The sequence below is a fragment of the Pygocentrus nattereri genome, chromosome 8, assembly GCF_015220715.1.
Source record: "Pygocentrus nattereri isolate fPygNat1 chromosome 8, fPygNat1.pri, whole genome shotgun sequence".
Taxonomy (NCBI): domain Eukaryota; kingdom Metazoa; phylum Chordata; class Actinopteri; order Characiformes; family Serrasalmidae; genus Pygocentrus; species Pygocentrus nattereri.
In genome coordinates, this window is record NC_051218.1 from 35540524 (window position 1) to 35555638 (window position 15115).

General features: G+C 34.3%; 1 long non-coding RNA gene across 1 annotated transcript in view; it reads right to left on the reverse strand.

Annotated features, from left to right (window-relative positions):
• Positions 1-14809, reverse strand: part of LOC119263863 — a 47124-nt gene extending 32315 nt beyond the window's left edge. Inside the window, exon 1 of the long non-coding RNA XR_005130569.1 lies at positions 14779-14809. This is a non-coding gene — a long non-coding RNA (uncharacterized LOC119263863). The remainder of the gene's footprint in view (positions 1-14778) is intronic.
• Between the last annotated feature and the right edge of the window lie 306 nt (positions 14810-15115).

Consider the following 15115-nt stretch of genomic DNA (forward strand, 5'->3'; position numbering starts at 1 on the left):
GCTGGGCTACTTCAAAATACTGAATGAATGTCAAAGAGAATCATTTTTCTATAGAAGATTAAATGTTTTACTGTTTGATTCCATACAGGTTTGATTCCATACAGGTTCCAAAGTTACATACAGGACAGACTGAGAACTCCTGATTTTGCCCTTCAGCAAGAGAAAGCTTTATTTGAAGGAACGCATGTTGTGGCTTTATTAATGTGTTTTTGTATTTGTTATATAATAAATTATTCTATGTAGTATTATATGTAGTAATGCATAATAAACACTTTCATATGAAAATGACCTTTACCCTATACCCTACCCTACCATATATACCATAAGGTATGTTTAGTTTCTTTTAATTTCATCAGTTTTAGGCAGTGTCAGGTCTGGAGTTTATTGCATTGAGGTTAATAAGTCACTAATATGTCAAGATTTGTTCCATATTATAATGTATCTTCATGAACATTTATGCAAAGTTAATGCATCAGTTAGAATTTAACTAAAGTTAAATTAAAAAATTAAGTTAAACAAAATACACATTCGGTTAATTTCAGTCTAACAGTATTCCCAACTTCTATGTCTTTAGTTATTAAAAATCTTCGAAGTGATACTTACTTTAAGATATGAGTTACAAATGATTGAAAATTTCTTAAGCACTTTTGAGCCTTGAATTAGTGATGAAAACGAATCTACTACAGAACATGGAACAATTACTAAAGTGTCATTGACTTATTAAACTCTTATTAAATATCTGCCACTATTTAGAGCCTATAGGAAAACAAATTTTGCCAATTTTACATTTATAAAATGGGAAATTAGATAATAATTTATGCTGGACAATTTGCATAACAAGATATAGCTATGTAATGATGCATTTATGGCAAAAATATGGCCATTTTAGCTGTTCTATTTCTTTTCTCCACAGCTTAAAGCAAATTGAAATTGCATATTTATTTTATTGTGTTGTCTGTGGATGTGTTAACTTATTTTCACTTAGAAAATCTGAAAAATGTCATGTGACCGTTCAAAGATGTACACATGGCTGATTATCCAAGTGTTCATTGTGCTTCATTATTAAAAGCATGGAGAACAGATACAGGCAGATTTATCACTTAAAGAAATTTCACCCATATCAGATCCTCAGTAGAAAAAGAGTAAGTGTATAAAGAGTACCAGTCTGGTGGTCCTTTCATTCACAGCCCCCCGCTGAACCTCCTCTGTAGAGCAGATAACACTTCACAATCACTTTCAGGTACAGTTTAATGAGGCGGAACTCATTTGAAAGCATTACAATTATTTTCTTTCTATTAAAATGTTCAGCTACGTGTTATAATGAACACTTACCACCAGCGCCATGTTCAGATTTTCTCAGTTTATGGATTAAAATGGTTTGAGCGCAGATTACAGCCACACACACTGCTGAGAAAACTGCCAGAGTCAGCATTACAGGACCTACAGGATCTTCTGTAAGACAGGAATGATCAACACATTGTAAACATAAATAGAGAAATTCAAGCCATTTCCCATCTAACTATTTTAGTTTGAATTTTATGATAATATTCCATCATTTCCTGATCGTTCTCCAAACCAAGCTGCTGTACTTTATCTCTCATAGTACAGACAGATTTATTCACAGTGCTGATGACAAGAATCAAATACTTGAAGTGTTTAGTGCCTCTAACAAGTCACTACCTTCCACAGCATAAAAGAAAATCTGATTCAGCCTTTATTTCATCACCAACATTAAATTAATAAAATGAGCAAATATTCATAAACTTGTGTGGTTGGACTGGTGGATAGTGAATAAAACTTGTGTTGCTTATATTATGACCCCTGGTTCCTATCAACACCACTGTAAATAAATTTGCATAAAAAGTTTCTCTGCAATGAACCATTTCACTCCATCACGCTGACTAACTTTGCTTCATTCATTTTCATTTCATTTCAAGTGCAGCATCAGTTTGGGATCAAAACTATGAACTAATGTCTATACTGTATAAATAATGTATGATGTGTGGTCTTACAACACAAGTTACAAAACCTGTTTCTGTCACATTTTCTGTTTACTCTTTTGATGTTGATACATATCACTGACTTGAAGCTTTGAAGCCCAAACCATTGATAGAATTACACATAAATAAAACAAATATACTACAAGTTCCTAGTAGTGCACAGGAACACTTACTCAGTTCTACTGATGTTCCATAAGTGCCAAAGATGATCTTCCCACAAGCAGCCACAGCGCAGTAGTAAGTTCCAGTATGGTGCTGGTCGAGGATGTTCTTAGAGAAGTTGTACACAGAGCTGTGTGTAGAAGAGCTGATCTCACACTGACGGCTGCTGCTGTTCTGATGAGTGTAAATGATTTCAGGAAAGGATTGTCCTGCAGCAGCTCTGAACCAGAGCACTCGGAGATCTGCTGCTCTGATCTCAGACATGACCGTGCACTGCAGAGTGACCGACTCTCCTGGAGAAACTGACCACCGTACTGCAGTTTGGAGCACTGAGGTATTTAACTGCCCTGGAAAATAGAAAACAGACAGTGGAAGTAATTATATTAAATAGTAACCGTGTCATCACAGGATAAAACCTGTACAATAACAGCATAACAGTAAAAAAGTGCAGATATTAAGAAGCTAAAGTGTGTTTATAATAACTAATGGACATCTACAGAATCATAATATGGATATTTTCACTAGAAATAGCAATGATGCATTTGAAACTGGCCTCAAATAACAGACTGGAAGTATGTTCAATAAAAAGGCAGGTTAATTTATAACATTTCAAACACGAGAATGATTCAATGCTTTAGACTCAAAACTGAAGCAGAAAACAATAAATGAATATTTTACCTGTGACCGCTAAGAATGTAGCAGTAGAGAAGTTCAGCGTTTTCTTTCCAGAATCTACACAGAAGTACATTCCTTCATCTTCTTTAGTGACACGTTCAATACTGAGAGAAATGCCACTCGCAGTTCCGTTGAGTTTAAATCTCGATTTGTCGAGTTGATCTGAAATCACAGCCGCCTTTCCCTCTATCTGTGATCCCACTTCGAGTGGTGCATGCTCCAGTCTTTGTTTATAACACATCCTAACCTCTTTAATAGAGTTGTCTACAAATGTCCAGGTGAGATTGACCACTTCACCAGCCTCAGCTGAGATGACCAATGGCTCTGAATGTCTCACTGCTTGAGCAGAATCTGTAAAACAAAGTTCAGTGATTAAAAAAAAAAATTTGAATACATTTAAAAATAATTAAAAACAAAATCTTTATATGGTATCTTTATGAAACTTACCTATTCTGTAGAGAAGTAAGACGATCATCACAGCTGGATTCATCATCAGTAAAACAACAGTTATAACTCAAAGGCCAATATTCTAAATTGTGGCACTGCATAAAGCGCCAAACTACATTAGCTTCTGGGGTCTTATACTGAAGCTCATTGGCTGTTAAAAGTCACATGGTTCTTTCTGTCTGCTTGACTTGATCTGTTTGACCACAAAACATGCCCTGTGCTCTGCGTGAGCTCTTATCAGTAGTTGTGGTTATTATTGTCTTAGTCTTTAACAGAGTCTGTTAGCAGCTCTACAGAGAAACGCTCATATATGAGGAGCTCAGGATATCAACTTGTGAGGGTTTAAAGACCAGATTAACTGCAGAAATAGGGGTCTAGGATTGTTTGGGTTTTCATTAATACAGTCAAACTTCACCCCTGTTTTAGAAATTAATATACAACTTTAGGCTGCAAACAAATTTATGTTCTAAATATATTATTAACAAAATTAACATTTAGTTTTGCTCTACATATAGGTTACTTTCTGCCAGTTTCTTTTGACCCCCTTCTCATTCTTTATTTATTTGGGTTTTGTTTATAATTGTATTATTATTTGTATTATATTTAATTAGTAAATTAGACTTTTAGAATTACAAAATAATTTGTATTTGTATTTGATTTGTATTTTTTACAAAATAAAAAAAATATTAAAATTCAGGGAATGTTTGTGATACAGACTGACATTAATTCAATACTTTTAATCTGTTTATTTTGATTGATTCACCACATGTTCACACAACTTCAACTGAACTTTTCAAAGTATGCAAAAAATAAAACACATAAAAATGGAGATTTAACATTTTTTCTTGACAGTGATGATATGCAACTAGAAACTGGTAAATGTAATATGACAGTCTAAATACCCCCTCAATGACAAACTGGAGGAAGACAAGCTTCATGAAGAAGCTAAATTTTCTAAATGTAAGTTCTTGTAAAATACATACAGTGTAATACTAACATTTGTAGTATTCATTTTTTTAATGTACGTTTTACATACTTCCATTTAATTCAGTGTGAATCTTCATAGCACAGCCTTTTGCCATTTATGTTCACTACACTTGCAAACCAGCAAATAAACTTGGCTTGATTGTGTGGAACCACAGCAAGTTAATCATAAACAACTAGATGCTTTTGCAAAGAGAAGTAAACAGTAAAGACTTATTTAGTGAGTAAAACAACCATTTATAGCAATTTTACTTTTGAGTAAAACATATTCTACAATTATTCTTGTTTAAAATACCATTAAATCTGAATTTGAAATCTATATATAGTTGTCTCATTGCAAAAGGGTTTGATTTGTTTGAAGTGTTTTATCTTTTTCTTCCAAATTGTAATTAAAATCAGGTAAAGTAACAAATCTAATGCTTCAAATGGAAATAAATATAACATCACCAGAGTGGCCTCTAAGTTACCTATCAGAAGACATTCAGAACACATTCAGAACACTTTAAAACTCAGCATTTATTTGCATCTTGAGAGTCATAGCATGTAATAAAAAATCCTTCCACCTTAAAACACATCACACGTATAGAAACTCTACAAAGAACACATATAAATCTGTTTGGGTTTTTTTCTACCAATTTTTGTGTACATCTATATGTATTTGCTGATGTTAACTGCCATAACTTTGTGGAGGCCACATTTTAGTTTACTTTTTTTTCCACAGTATTTTAAACAAAGCAAATAAACAGTAACTGTGTATATAGATCTGTTCTCCCTACATCCTGAAATACGTCTTCTACATTTCCACTGAGAGCGAACAATATCAGACACCATATGAGCTCATGAGTGTGTTTATCACACGTCTGAGTGACCACACACTCTAAAACTGCTCTCGCTCGGCTCCTTCAGAGAACTGACACTTCATACCAGACCAGACTGCTTTTTTTCAGTCATGCAGTTTTGATCTCAGAGCAAAGTGAAGCACATGATTGTAGATCCTGACTGAAATCAGCACAAACACAAATAAACAGATACAGATTACAAAGCTGACAGTAACAGAAAACATCCCCAAACTTCACTTCTGCTGCTACAAGAGAAGAGAGTCCAGTGAGTCAGTGATTGTTGGGGTCAGTAACTGAGAAGTATCTGACTTCAGAGTAAACACTGTGCCCAGCGCGTCCACTCTTCATTCTCAGGCGTTTGGCTGCATAATTCAGTCCCACAGCAGCAGAGTCCTGTAGAGATAAATATGAAATATTAAAGGCTGAAGATTAGAGAACTCTATAAGAATTAAACAGCATCAGTGTGGATGAGAGAACATGTAGTACCTGACTGGCTTTGTTCTCAACCACCGAATCACGATCTCTCCCTATGATGGAGTAAAGAAAGATCACAGTGTCATATTTAGAGTTTAGGTCAGAGAATATGACCTCAGTGCTGGTCACTTTTAGGTACAGTCAGTTTGACTAGTTAATGAACACTGAATGATCATTTTACTACTCTTTTGTTAAGAGATTGTCAAATGTGGTATAATAATAATTATTATTATTATAATTATAATAATTATAATAATTATTATTATTGTTATTATTAAGTCAGTAATGTGCTGTCAGTATTGGAGTAATATATTCTCTCTCCTGTGTTGATGTAAGAACTCTTTCTGCTGATTCTGTAAAAGCTGTAGTTTATACTCTTTTCGAAAATCTCATTACAGTAACTCAAACTGGAGAAAACACACTCTTCAGTCATCGTTTTAGCTCAGTGCCATGTGACATATTATGACTAATGACATAGTTTTTGTGTTGTATTCTAGTAAAGGATCATTTCAAAATATATAACTATAACTATAAAAAGCATAATAATAACATCATAAATAGCAGCTTCAGCTACACTCACCGCTGCAGTTTTGAATGGCCTGAATGCAGATCACAATCACACAGATTCCCAAAGCTGTTCCCAGATAGAACACGCTGGGATGCACAGGAACCCCTGCAAGATATTAATAATCAAAGTACACTAAAAACCTGCTAAGCAACAATGACTGTCACATGTTATGGCACCGCAATGACATCAATTAACCTCATGCATTTAAAATAACATTAACTGACCAGAAAGGTGATCAGAGCTTTAGTTCGATCTATAAATTATGTTAAAATAAAAATTCACACATTTTTTTTCTTTTCATTTATGTTTCATGGCAATATACTTTTCACTGAAACTACATTGATGTCCAGTTGATGATGACATGTGCGCTAATCCATTGAATCCACAAGGCTATAGAATGTTGTCAGATTTGGAATAAACACAGCACACAGATAGACTTACCCAGTTGTACTAAAGCTCCATTGCTAAAAAGGATCTTCCCACAAGCTTCCACAGCGCAGTAGTAAGTTCCAGTGTGGTGCTGGTCGAGGATGTTCTTGGAGAAGTTGTACACAGAGCTGTGTGTAGAAGAGCTGATCTCACACTGACGGCTGCTGCTGTTCTGATGAGTGTAAATGATTTCAGGAAAGGATTGTCCTGCAGCAGCTCTGAACCAGAGCACTCGGAGATCTGCTGCTCTGATCTCAGACATGACCGTGCACTGCAGAGTGACAGACTCTCCTGGAGAAACTGACCCCCATACTGGAGTCTGGAGCACTGATATGCTTAACTGAGGTCTATCTGGTCAATATAATAAAGACATTGTAAGATCTTAGTGCATATATGTACTTTTCTCAGACAAGCACATGAGTTTATATGGTAATTAAATGTAAAATGGTCATTTATTACCTGTCACGGCTAAGAACGTGCCTTTAGAGAATGTAATGGTGTTCCCGACTACACCACAGAAGTACATTCCTTCATCAGTTTTATTACTTTGCTCAATAGTCAGATCAAAATTCTGGATTATTTTCAATCTGTTTAATGAAGTAGTTGCTCTTTTTTCGGGTAACTTCACTGCCACTTCCTGCGGTTCCTGTCCAGCTCTTTGTTTGTACCAAACCCAACTCTTAACGCTTTGACCGGACCTTTCCACAAATTTACAGTGTAGAGTTACAGTTTTACCAGACTCAGCTGAGACAAATGACGCCTCAGAAAGTCCCACAGCTTGAACAGGATCTATAAGATAGGATTAGACTAGAGCTCAGCCAATAAAGACAATAGCATGTGACATTTTAACACACACAATAAACAAAAAATCCAAAAATGAAGAGTAATTGAGGATCCAAAAAGCTCCTAAACTTACATATCATATGAAGGTGTAAAATCAGCATCCAAATCAGAGCCATTGTGTTAAATTCAAGCTGGTCTTATTTGAAACAACCTGGAAAGGAAGTAATTAACAACAGCAACACACTGTATGAGCTGGCTGGGCTCAGGAGATTAAGCTCATTGGCTGTCACAGGAGATTTTTTTCTGCCTGCTCTTCTTTTCACTCATGATTGGTCACAAGAAGTTCCTTGGCCTCTTATCAAAAAGCCTCTTAAGCCTCTCCAGCAGAAGGTTGCTACATATAATGGTAACTAATGCATACAGAATGTTTTACTGAAGTTTTGAGATAATGTTTTGGTTTGAAACACATTTATTAAAGTACATTCATGGTGGAGTGGTCCATGGGAAGTCCCCAAAGAAACCTTAAAGTAATAACAAACATGTAATAATAATAATACATGTGAAAGAAATAAACTGCAGTTCAGACACACATTTATAAATAAGTGTCCAAATGTCAAATGATACAATAAACAAAAGTTGAACATTAGCTGTAGTTTGTCTAAACTCTTTTTGGAGTTTCCAGTAAGTAATGCATTACAATAATCCAAAGAAGAGAAAACAAACACAGTAGTCAACTGTTTAATATTGTGCCATGTGAGACGAAGACCTGACCAAAGTTTTCTTCTTTAATGAGCAAATTCACATCAAAACAGCCTGAATAACTTTGATTACAACTCAGCCACTTAATTTCACAGAAATTAATTTCACAGTGGAATTTTCCATAAATCAAATTTGGGAAATTAAAAAAAACAAGACCAAAATGATAAAAATACATTTATGTAACTACAGAAATTGTACATTTCTCTTCAATATACGTTTTCCAGTTTATTAGATGAGTAAAGAATACTTTCAGCCATTAATAAAAACCTCTGAGCAGATGTAGGATTATATCCAGGATACTGAGATATGTAATGTAAAATGACAGGTAATGGTCCTGTAAAGTCAGTGTCCTGTATGACAGGTAATGGTCCTGTAGAACAGAGTTAAATGACATGATGAGTCAGAAGGCGTGGCTTATATTCATTGTAGTCTCTGAAGAGAGGAAAACACTATGAAACCACAGCAGAGACCCAGAGCACAGCCAGGACTTAGACTGCCTCCTACTGGTAACAACAAGCTTTTGTACACACTAATCGAAAACTAGAGCACATATAAAACTCCAAGAACTTTAAAAAGACAAATATAAGAATAGAAATAAAAAAACAAACAAATAATAATAACAAAAATACCCACTTTGTGCGTGGGTCCTCTAATGACTGTGTAAATAAACATTAAATGATGTAACTACTAGACATGAATTCATTGTTACAGACAGATTACAAAAAAATACAGAGTTTTTCTGATTTTCTGTGCAATACAACAATCATTCAATGAATTACATAAATATGTATGGCCATCATATTACAGAATGGTTTAAAGCCAACAATTTGGTTGGGTGCATGAAAGTATATTAATGTGCTTTATTGCTATATATTAGGTAAATTGACATTTACTTGATACACTGCAAAATACTCTCATATTATAAGTTATTACACTTACTGTTACAATCAGAAAACATTGATAGAAACACAGTAGTTTGATTTTTACATGTTGTAATGTCATAAAAGAAAATGTACTTTCACAACTTTCAAAACATTGTTGTGTAATTTCATGAATAATAACTGAAATATTCTAAGCTTTTAATATACTTTAATGTGAGATCATTTTTGTAGCATTTCAGTTGGTACATTCATTTTAACACACTGTGAAGGGCAAATGGAGCTTTCAAACTGAGTTTAAAACGTTAGACAAACATTTATTTTTTATGTTTTATATTATATTTAATATATTACATGTGGTATAAAGAAAAGTCCTTGATGAATTAGTTATGATGACATTTCCGGTTCTATCTGTTCTCTCTTATGATGAGCCTTCATCTTCCCACTTTACTGACTGCTTGTAAATGAGAATCATCAATGGCAGAAAAAAGACCAAAAAATATTAGTTAATTCAATAAATACACATTATCTATTGAAGACACACTACTACTAATTTTACAGGTCTTTAATGTTATTTTTCCAACAAGAACAAATGACCTGCACTGAAGAGAAATCAGCAACACAGAAGTCATGAATATCAAATGATGAAAACAAAATAATATCATCCATTACATTATGACATCTTAATGCAGTTCTTCTTCTTTTGGTTGCTCCCTTTAGGGGTCGCCACAGCGGATCATCTGCCTCCATCTTGCCCTATCCATTGCCTCCTCTACTTTCACACCAACCATCTCCATGTCCACCTTGACCACATCCATAAACCTTCTCTGAGGTCTACCTCTTCTCCTTCTACCCGGCAGCTCAATCTCCAATATTCTTTGCCCAATTTATCCACTATTCCTCCTCAACACATGTCCAAACCATCTCAACCTGGCCTCTCTGGCTTTATCTCCAAACAGCTCCACCTTCACTGTCCCTCTGATCTGCTCATTTCTAATCTTGTCCAGCCTTGTCACTCCCAACGAAAATCTCAGCATCTTCATCTCCGCCACCTCCAGCTCAGCCTCCTGTCTTTAAGACAGAGCCACAGTCTCCAAACCATCCATCATAGCAGGACACACTACTGTCTTGTAAACCTTCCCTTTCACTTTTGCTGCTATCCTTTTGTCACACATCAGCCCTGACACCCGTCTCCACCCACTCCATACTGCCTGGACCCTCTTCCTCACCTCTTTTTTGCACTGTCCATTGCTCTGGACGGTTGACCCAATATATCTTATGATATCTTACTGCAGTTATGTTAATGATATGAGAGTGAAACTCCAGATCCATGTCTTTGAATTTCGAGCTGATTGTATTCTGTTCCAAACTTATTAGAAAATGCATTTAACACCATTGACTAATATACTACATCTGTGAGCAGATGACTAATGTTTAACATGCTGTGTAATGTGTTTAGTTTTTTTTTCTTTTTAATTGGGGGCTTATGTTTTTTGATAATTTTACATCATATAAATCAGACTAATATCATACACAAATTGCCTGAACACTGAAAAGAAAAAGTTAAAATAGTTTTATTTATGTTTATGCTGTTATGATATACAGAGCTCAATGTATTCTGAAAAATGTTTTTGCTAGGAAAATGATAGATCTCCATTCTACTTATTATGAGTTATGAAGAACATCACACAAATAATTAAACATCTTTAATTTGAAGTTATCATTAAAACAGTACCTTCTGTATCAATACAAACCATCCAATCAAAGAAAATGACCAACTGGTCATCAGCTACCAGTCTGAAGCTGGACCAATAACATCTATACAGTCATATCAGTATAGATACATACCAGTCGCAGTCACATGACATATTGTTGATTTTCTTATTAAAAATATGTTTACACATTTTCAGAGAACAGGAAAAAAAATAAAACTGATTGTTCTGTTTAAGTTTTACAGACCATGTTGTATGTTTTTTATTTTTTCCCCCAGTATGTTACTTTCAGCAAATATAAAAATAGCAATACAGGTCAATATTGACCACATACTCATCCTTCAGAGAACCGAGACTTCATTTCAATCAGCAAAACAATCACTAGCAAGAAATAAACAGTGACAGATTAAAGACTGGAGCTCGTTTGAGGTGTGAAAAGGTTCAAATCTTCACTCATGACCATCTTAGTAAACTAGTGATGAGAACGATGAGCAGCAGCTTTAGAGCTTCTCACTTGAGAGTAAACAATGTCTTCAGGCTGTTCTCTCTTCACTCTCCCCCCTTTGGCTTTCTTCTCTTTGATGTGGATGGCAGCGTAATGCAGGTTCTCAGTGTTCTGTTCCTGTAAGAATGAACATCATCATCCACTCAACAATGTATACAAACTTGGAGAAATTGCTGAGGTACTTCAAGTTGGCTGATGAAAGAGAATCAGTTTTCTATTGCAGGTAAAATGTTTTACTCATTGACTCAGACAATCATCTTAAAATAATGTAGAGCATGAAACTGAAAAGAAATATTAGTCTTTCAAATACAGGCCAGACTGCGAACTCCTGATTGTATAATTGAGCAAAGCAACATGACATAATTTAAAAATGCCTCTTGTCTTTTACATTGTATGTAAATTTCATGAAGAATGGACCAAAAGAAATGACACGAAAATCGATTGGAAAAATTTCTACTTCCACTGACTTACATTAAAAGTAAAAAAGGTTTTTTGCTTTCTTCTGTAAAGTTATCATTTTGGAGATACAAGGTTTTGTTCAAAGAACAACAACACATTTATCATAATATATAAGTCTGTTTAGAAAGGAGGATCTAAAGAAAACAGAAAAGTAAGAGAATTGACTGTAATATAGTACAAATAATAATAATAAAAAAATGAACAATCATAATACTAAAATGTAAGAGTAAAAAACTTTTAAAATCAGATTAAACCAATAAAATGTATTGAAAAATAAATACATTTCAGGGTGGAAAATGTAAAAAACAAACCTAAACAATAACTAAAGTTGAAGTAAAAGTTGATAATAAAATAAATAAAAAGCATAGTAAATAATATGATAAATCACTGAAATCATATGGAAAGTTAACTAGAATCTAAAGAAACTGTCAGGCTGATTGAAGCTGGTTAAAGCCTAACTAAAGTTGAAAATGTTAATATAGTGTCAGTGAGTGAAGCTTCAGAGTTTCCTGTATTGAATACCAGCTCTTGGGTGCTCTGTAGCTAAAAGCTCTCGACACCTGAAGGGTGATAAAATCACTGGAACAAGTCTGAGATCATGCATCACTAGTAATAATTCTTAAGGCAGAGTGGTAAACAGAGTCTATAGGTTTAAGACTAGTAGCAGATGCACATCTGTATATCTTTTTTCTTTGAGTACTTTGAGAAACACATTTTGTTACAATACAGAAAATCACATTTTTGCACCTATTTTTGCATAAGCTTGCTAACATAATGTATAATATGTAAGTGCATTTCATCTAGCCATATGCCAAAGTCAGAGTATAATGTTAAAAGTGCTATTAGAGGCTCTGAACAACAGCAAAAAATTATTTTTGTCAACATTTATGACTTGTTTATGATTGTTTTAGGCTGATTTTAAGGCACTATAAAATTATCATTAAAAGTAGAATAGTGTTAACACCATATAAAAATACTTTGCAATCAAGAATGAACATGGCTAAGCCATTAAGTATTACTGGCTCAAAGATTGAACTTGAAGGACCTCCTCAGTTACTGTGTTACTACAGTTACTGTGCCAGAGCTTTGCCACATTGCGGTGTACCAGAGAGATCATTTCTAATCCAGCTGGTAGCTCTGTGGTCAAAACCAATGTATTGTAGACTTTTTAAAAGTTTGGAATGGTCAGCTGTATCACAGCTTTAGAGATATTATTAAAAATGGCTGATATTCATAATAATAAAAATATTATTAAAAATTGGACCCAAACTTTCCTCTTCTGGACACTTTTTTTAAGAAACAAATATTTGCGGTTTATCTTGTACGTTCAATAAACTCAAATTAGACATCATTTATTTGTACATTAAAGTCTCTTCATAAAAATCCATATTAATACATAACTAGAGCTCTGTTTTGGGAAAATCACATATAATAGTAGTATTAGTTATAAAAAGCAAAATAGACATTTAAGTCCTATTTATGCAAATTACTTGAGGAAGTGTCAGGTCTGAAGTTGATTATTATTATTATAACTATAATGATTATTATTATTAGTAGTAGTAGCGGTAGTTGCAGTAGTACTAGTATTAGCAGTAGTAGTAGTAGTCACTAATATTTCAAAATGTGTCCGATATTATAATGTTTTAGTCATCATTCATCAGACATGAGAAATCACAAATTCAAAACCAATTCCTGATATATGGGGGAATCAACATTTGGTTGGTAATGTGTTAATTTGAATTTTCAAATATTTCTACTTTTAATGTTTTTGACTATGAAAAATCCATGAAATGCTCTTTAATTTAGAATAGTGGTAACAAATATGCAAATTATTGAAACATTGTTTAACACTTTAAAACAGAACACATTGTATTTTTTATGTTTTTTTTTTAAGTTTTAATTACTCATATTAACTCTAAACGAATAAACTCCAAAAATCAACCTGACTCCGTGTGGAGCCTATAGAGTCTATAGGAATGAAATGATGATAATTAGCTATATGTGACAGCATATTGTTGTTTGCAAAAGTTTGGGCACCCTGGTGAAAGACATGTTTTGTTTATTTTGTAGGTGATACTAATCACCCACAGAGAACACACTTCTACACATTTTAATGGAAGTAATAAGTCATAACTGTGTTTATTATTTTTTTTATTTAAGATATTATAAATATTATAAAAACATAAAATGAGGCCTGAGCGGAAAGTCTTAGATATAGTTTTTCCCATACATTAATCTCAGAAAATAAATTTAAAATGTAAATTTAATTTACATATATTTCACCTTGTTCTCTGTTGAAGATGTATTACCTTATGTTCCCTTAGGAAATCAGCAATACGTGCTATTTATTTTTTTTACTTTTCAATATGACTGATTATCCAATATTTATTGTGCAAGATCACTAAGAGCTCCAAACAGAAAAAGGCAGATTTGTTGATTGAAGAAATGTTAACCATATAAGATCCTCAGTAGAAACCATGCAGTTCAGAGTAAGTGTATAAAGAGTACCTGTCTGGTGGTCCTCTCATTCACAGCCCCCTGCTGAACTTTCTCTGTAGAGAAGATAAAAAGTCACAGTCACTTTCAGATACAGTGGAGGCTAAATTTATTTAGTAAGTCTATTTTCTTTCTATCAAAATGTTCAGCTTCATCTCATAATGAACACTTACCACCAGCGCCGTGTTCAGATTTTCTCAGTTTAAGGATTAAAATGGTTTGAGCGCAGATTACAGCCACACACACTGCTGAGAAAACTGCCAGAGTCAGCATTACAGGACCTACAGGATCTTCTGTAAAACAGGAATTATAAACATACTGTATACATGAAAATAAAGTTCAAGCCCCAAAAAGCATTTTCCATCTGCTACACAGGTGCCTAGAAGTGCAGAGAAAGACTTATTTTCTGTTTTCTGTTTTGATGTAGACACATATCATTGACTTTGAAGCCCACATCTCTGGTAGAATGTATGTCTATACAGCTCTAATGCACTGTCAATTTCTTTTATGAACCTTTTAGTTGCTGTACAAATTTTAAGTTGATATATACAGTGTTTCTAAGTATATACACATTACATGAGTGCCTAGTAGTACACAGAACAACTTACTCAGTTCTACTGATGTTCCATTCCCAAAGATGATCTTCCCACAAGCAGCTACAGCGCAGTAGTAAGTTCCAGTGTGGTGCTGGTTGAGGATGTTCTTAGAGAACTCATACAGAGAGCAGCTTGTAGAAGAGCTGATATCACACTGACGGCTGCTGCTGTTCTGATGAGTGTAAATGATTTCAGGAAAGGATTGTCCTGCAGCAGCTCTGAACCAGAGCACTCGGAGATCTGCTGCTCTGATCTCAGACATGACCGTGCACTGCAGAGTGACCGACTCTCCTGGAGAAACTGACCTTCGTACTGGAGACAAGAATAGAAACAGTGTACGTATTTGTAT